Below are 7,074 nucleotides of genomic sequence, written 5' to 3'. Positions count from 1 at the left end.
CACAGAGATTTACGTAGGAAAACTCCAATTTGGAGAAAGACCCACGGGACCAACACGCGAAAAAATAATCCACTAAAAAATAAAAGATTACAAGGGGATTACCGAATCCGCGGACTCAAACCTCTCTTTTATCTTCTATGGATCTCGTGCACACCAATGGGTTGTCCACACCCTACGTTCGAATCCACGAACGCAACATCCTGAATCCACAAAACGTCCACACTTTGAATCCACGAAGCTTCGACACATCGAATCCATGTGTCACGCCCCAAGTCTACAACGGAAGTCCACGAGGACGTCAACAGACCCGCCGAACGGACAAAGTTTCCCCTGTCCGAACGAAGCATCCACAAAATCGACCAATACAAGACAAACCACGAGGTCAAACATGACAGGTATCCACAACACATGAATCAAGAAGAAGTATCGTATAAACAAATAACATGTATCAGAGCGCTATTTCCAAACTAAGTTGCCGTACAACATGAACATCACCAAATAAACCTCAACCTCAAAAGTAAAGTACGCAAAAACAGCCTAGACCCTCGCCAGAGCAGGCAAGTTGTACAAAATAGCACTCTCTCTGGTGGTCCTCTACTGTAAAGGCAAACTGGTAGGAGATGCTAACTACTGCGTGATCCCCCTTACCTCGATCAACCGTCAGTATACGAACCCCTGAAAAGTAAACCACCAAAGGGTATGAGAACTACTGAACAGTAGTTCCCAGTGGGTATGATCAACGATAACCACGACCTTCCCACTAGGTCTACTGGAAGCCAGATTAATCAATGAACAGTAAAATATGTGGTAAATAAGTAGCTGAATGCAAGTACACAGGGAAATTAACTAAACAGATAAATGAATGACCATAAGTAACAATCAAGGTAATTGGCTCTAAGCAGTATAAATGAATGTCAAGTATAGTAGAAGACTAACTGGCTATGACCTTCATAGGCAAATGTAGTAACAGTAAATGAATAATTGCATGTAATATAAACAACTCTCTATACCTGTCTCTATACATGTCTCTATACCTGCTGTACTATCATGTCCCTGTATAAATAGCGAGAGGAAAAGAAAGAAACGGAGTAGTGTATGCAACAATATAACTACTACTAAACAAATGCTATAATAGTACCCAATCACAACGACCGACTCGTACGTCCGGTCAAGCCTGCGCCCGCCTAGTGCCGGAATCGCACTCCCGCAGGTGCACCGTCGACACCTAGGCTCTACCCCAGCACGAACACCACTCCCGCAGGTGGGTCGTCTTTCCAAGGGCACACATATCTCTGATATAACTGGCCAGCATCCGTAGCGGCACTCGAAGGGAAGCGACCTACCACGCCCCGGGGCCGATTTAAAAGCCATTACCATTTTTAAAACTCAGAGTCGCGGAAGATGTACTTTTTTTTTTTTCAACCTAGCCCACGTGACGTACAGACCCGCCACAAATACAAAGTTCATCTGTCCACTCGGACAGAGTCTCCTTTGTATTTGCACGGCGTACTAACTATACAACAGGATCACAACCACAACCTACAATTACCAATCAACAACCAATTAATGATATGCATTTTCATACAGCTAACAATCCTTAGAGATGATGCATGCCTCTAAGCACTCCTTAGGCGCTGGATGATGCAATGCACAGTACTACAATCATCCTATTTAAAAGTGCTTCCCACATGGAAGCTTTTATTTTTTAACTCTAATTCATTCATCATGAAAAACCATTCAAAAATCTTTTTAAAACTATTTCCCACACGGAAACTCTATTTTGAAAATCAACTACCTCGAGGGGTAGAAAACCACGATATGTAAATACAAGAAAATCCGATATCCATAGAATCAACATCCAAATCCACAAACCTCAGTTCACATGCATAAATAATGAAAGCATCCACAGATCTACCAAAACCAGATCACCACATTCAAACAATCATAAAAATCAGCTAACTGAACCATTATTTAAATGACTACTAAAGGCAGGAAAGAAATACAACCAGGGTGGCAATCGCTATACCATACTAGCTAGATCGTCCTCTCGTCGAGCCCAAAATCCAACTCCTCGTCTATGTCACCTGGGGGGGGGATGGGGGGTGAGAAACCGCAACCATGGTTTTCTCAGTGGGTACGACAGAGCCACGAAGGCAAGCCGTAATCACCAGAAACCAAAGGAGATAGATAAACAAATATAGATACTGATATATGAAAACGAACTACAGTAGCTATAACAGATATGAACATGATATGACGTAAAAGCAACTACAGTAGTAATAGAAACAGGATAATAACTGAGCAAGAATGAAACTACTACTGTAACCAAAAACTCAACTGATCAGATGCCTCAAAGGTGAATAGTCCAAAACCAAACCCAATCTGATACTGCTATGTTGGTCCGCAGACCTCAAGCGTTACCTGTCACAGAGCAGACACTGCGAGCTTATTCATGCGTCACCAACGACCTATCCGGATACGTACATCCCTTGGTTGGTGGCCAAACCAACCTGGTGTCTAGAATACACAGTGCTGTGACTAAATCATGCTGATATGCTCAACGAAAATCGGCAAAAAGAGACCGGTGCCATGGCCGAAGCCAGGTGCAAGGGCGTACAACGCCGAACCACGATCAACCAGATCGAAACACATGACAAAAGAGTCGATGTGTTGCCTGGACCCAAGGTCCACAGAGATGCAATATATGAGTGCAAGCCTGCTCTACATGTCTATCCACAACTATACAAATGCAATCAACGGAATACGATAAACAAGCGATAACAATCAACTGACATGTAGAGACTATGATACTGATATGAAAGAACAGAGGAAGGGTGAAACGATCTCACCGACTACCAGCTCGAAGCACCCACCTGTCACTGTCGCGTCGTAACACTGGGTACGCACAAGTCGACCGGACCTACGAAGATCCAACGGGTCAGTAACCAACCCACTCACCTGAAGTGCACTATCTCACAAACCCCCACACAGATCCTCGAATCGGTTTCCCAAAATCGATCATCGTAACTCACCGGAAGTCCCGAAAACCACACCGGGACACCATCGGGACCTACTAAGTGTCCCGAAACTCACCGACTCGTGACACGAGTCACCTGCTGCTCCAGAACACTCCGATTTGGATGTTTTGGCAGCAAACACAAGATAACATCACTACACAATTATCGCCGGATAATTGTACGAATCCGGGTTCCCGAAAGTGTCTATTTCGACACCGGAACCCACTGTCGCTCACCCATCATCACCGAACCCACAATGTGATGATGGTGACCAGCCAACAAGGCTTAGCGACTACTAACAGAGCAACCAAACGACGTCGGAAGAAATCCGAACCGAAACTGCGTTCTTTCGTCAAATTTCGCCGAAAAACGCGCCGGAATCGACTTTTCAATTTCCGCAAAGACTATCGGGTCATGGACAACCAGTCCAGAGGTCAAACACACTCATACACATTGCCCTCAGTAGCCACAAGGCATACAATTGCACAAAAGCCCCCGTGTTTACATAAAATCCATTATTTTATATAAATCTGGCGACTTCTATGACTCATTCTCACAAACTGAGGACTTCTAAGTTTGGCCGAGACACGTACTGACAGGTCTCGACGTACCGGAGGCCATGCTCATGATTCGGAGCACAACGGCTCGCTGTGGGAAGCGCGGGAGCAACCCGAAAGTTCAGCAAATAGCGCGCAGTCGGGGAAGATCGCGCTAAACAGGGCTAACCGGACACTGCTGATCCAAAGTGAGGTGAGCACTGTGATCAGCACTGACCAACGATCACCGTGCTCACCTCCGGAGGCATTAGGACAGCCTCGGATCGCCGGATAAGCGTGCGCAAACCCAAAACAGCAGCCAAACAGGCTCTACAGGGTCGACAATGCCGAAACAGCTGAACGGAGCCTTCCCGACAGAAACCAAGGTGAGCACGATGATCAGCAACTTCCCAGAATCGTCGTGCTCCCTTCTGTAGAGGTCGGGGAGGCTCGGAAAGCCCAGAACAACAAACACCCCAAACAAAGTCCTATTTCGGGCTTGGCCGGAGCAACCTTGCTCCGGCCGGCTTCCGACGGCACGGCGGCGCACGCGGGGGCCAGGGGCGGGTGCGGGGGAGGTGAGGAACACCGTGCTCACCTCGGTTGGCGACGAGAAGCGGCGGCGGCGTCGGCGGAGCAACCCGAGCCCGCAAGAGAGAAGCTCGGGCTCGGCGGGTTTCTCCGGCCACGGCGGCGGCCGGGGAAGGTCGGGGACGTCGGCTGCGGGTCCCCAGAGGCCAGAGGAGCAGGAAGGAGGCAGCCTCGAGCGGCGGCGGCGCGGGAAAGAGACCGCAAACAAGAATCAACCTGGGCTCGGCTGGGGCGGCCGCGGCTGGCCGAGGCGGCGACGGCGGCGCGTCGGGGCGGCGGCGACCGGCGGGAAGGGGCGCCGGCACGGAGGAGTCGACAGAGGTTCTAGGCGGGTGCGGCGCGCTGGCGGCTGTCGGCAACCCGCTCGGCCCAGGCTCGGGCCTGGTTGCAGCAGGACCGGAGCACAGCAGCGCGGCACCGGCGATGGGCGACGGTCGCGGACGTCGAGGAGCACGGTGATCCCGGGGAGTTGCAGGAGGCGCAGCCCGGGCCTTACACAACCCGAGGGAGAGAGGGAGAGAGAGAAAGAGATGGAGGAAAGATGAAGGGGTGGATGAGGGAGAGCTCGGCAGCGGGGTGCTCAGGAGGCCGGGGCCGCGGGGGAAGGCGTCGGGATGTGGGGGAGGCAGGTAGGGGATAGGGGCAAGGCTAGGTTAGGTAGATGGTCAAACCCTAAAACAACTATATACGGTGCAATCTTAAGCGAGAAAGCCCCTCAAACATCGAATTTCAATCCGAGTCCCTCACAGTATGACTAAACGCGATGAAGCCCTCACGTGCGATCTCACGCGAAACGGTTACATCAAAATATCGCGACTATTTTTGGAAAATACCGTTTTGCTAACACGACCTCTCTCGATCAACGCTCATATCCGCCAGATGCCGTCCGTCAGATTTGCGAACGGTCACCAGTGCGATCAGCACGACGGAGAAACAAAGCTGCGATTTCGTTTGCATCTGATCGACCACGGATTCACGGACAAAAATCTCAACCTTCTTCGAAACATAGAAGGAAACACACCACATAAATACATTAAAACATGTTTTTTGATTTTCTCGAAATCCGTGCGTAAAACTCCAAAATCCCATCAGCACCAGTAGTTCCAGAATGCTGAACCGGTCGAACGAACTATTGGACTGCGATGACGAGTTCGAACACACCAGAAGCCAACTCTACTCCGGTGGCTTCTCCGGAAAACTGGAGTTACTATTCACTTTAAGTGAAAACTAAAAATCGCGTATCTTTCCATTTTAAGCTCATTTTCTTCTGAAACTGACGGTGCTATGTAATTAAATTCCACATAACATCGTCTAACTGAGAGTTTAAACACTGCAATAAAAATCTCAGTCCTTACACGACCCTACCGAGTCTAATAGTACGTATCTCTGTCCAACTCAGTATGGCTCTACAGGCTATGGTCTATGTGATGGTCAAAAGATCACAAGCAACCAATCTGATACCCTCGGCACAATCAAAGAATATCAAATAATGCATATATCACAATAGCATGATCATATACTTCTCACTATCCAAAATCCGTCCATTATCGCCACGCTAATCGAGGGTATCTACCAAATACATCATAAAATGCATATGCTCTCGCTATGACCAAAACATCAGCATACTACAGCCGCGCTACCCACGGCCTCTATCACATAATAAATGGCATGCACAATACAAATGAGTAAGAGATGACTCACCAAGATGCACAAAGTGTCATTTGGCATTCCATGACCTACTAGTATGTCTAAATGATATGCTGCTAACAACCACTATTCACGGCTATTCGGTAGAGGATTCACACAGAATGACCTCAAGTTGTAGCAATATGCGATTGAATGAAAATCCTTACCCATTTTGCAATGACTCATCCCTCGCGATAGATATAAATATGAATAAATATGACCTTGCTACTTGAAACAATGCATAAATCATCATTCACGACTGCGCACACTAGAAAGCCATTCTTCCACTCAGTTTAATACTAACACGACCCTTATCAATATTGAAGTCCATATATATATATATATATGCATATGCGAGGAAAATAGACATAAAAGGAATTTCGTCATTTTCGACGACTCGGAACCCACCTCAACGGCTACATCAGCTCCGGCAAGGAAAGCACTACTCACGTACATCCTCGGTTCACGATCACCTGAAAACACTTACAATTCGACTAACCGGACGTGCGTCACAAACTCGATCACATGCCTTGATACCCTGCAAGGTCCAATTTTGATGATAGGGGAATTGTGCCAATGTCACTTCCGTTTCAGTATTTCATTTCCTTCCCCTTTTCTTTCTATCTTTCTTTCATTCTTTCTATCTTTTCCTCTTTTTTCTTTTTTTGTCCCTCTCTCTCTTTCTTTGTTTTCTTCTCATACTGCCCTTGCAGCTGCTGTTACTGCTGCTGCTGCTCTGCAGTGAGCAGCAACAGTGGACTGCTGCTGCTGCTCTGCTCGCAGCAACAAGAGGGAGAGGGGGTGAGAGGGAGAGAGATAAGAAGGGGAAAGGAAAGTAAAAGGAAGGAAGAGGAATAGAAAATAAACTAGAAATCAAACCTTCTTATCTTCTTCTTCTTCTTCTTCTTCTCTTTCTCTTCTTCTTTATTCTTTCTTTTCTCTTTTGCTTTTCTTTACTTACAAAAAAATCTAAGAAAGAGAAAGAGAAGAAAGGGATAAGAACAAGCCATTTTGTAACTTGGCCCACTATTTTTGCTATTTGCAATTTGGTCCCTTATAATGAAACATTGGCCCAATTCATCCGTTTAGCGTCAATTTCGCGCCAAAACGGTTTCACCTCGTTTCATCTTCGTGCCCACACGTTAACCGGCAACGTACACTGCGTCCGGATGATAACAAATCAATATTCCACACCATGACGCCGACTAGAATCCACGAGCGCACTCCGTTCGAAGCAAGATGAA

The 7,074-nt window shown here is 47.3% G+C and overlaps 1 long non-coding RNA gene across 1 annotated transcript; it reads right to left on the bottom strand.

Moving 5' to 3' along the window:
* Positions 614-6,381, bottom strand: LOC109706889. Its single transcript, XR_002215341.1, has 3 exons — positions 6,239-6,381; positions 2,007-2,084; positions 614-675 (listed from the first exon to the last, which is right to left on the bottom strand). It is a non-coding gene; the product is annotated as an uncharacterized LOC109706889 (long non-coding RNA).

Source organism: Ananas comosus, linkage group 2 (genome assembly GCF_001540865.1).
Source record: "Ananas comosus cultivar F153 linkage group 2, ASM154086v1, whole genome shotgun sequence".
Lineage (NCBI taxonomy): Eukaryota > Viridiplantae > Streptophyta > Magnoliopsida > Poales > Bromeliaceae > Ananas > Ananas comosus.
Note: the sequence above shows the minus strand (reverse complement) of the source record. Positions and strands in the feature narration are given on the sequence as shown.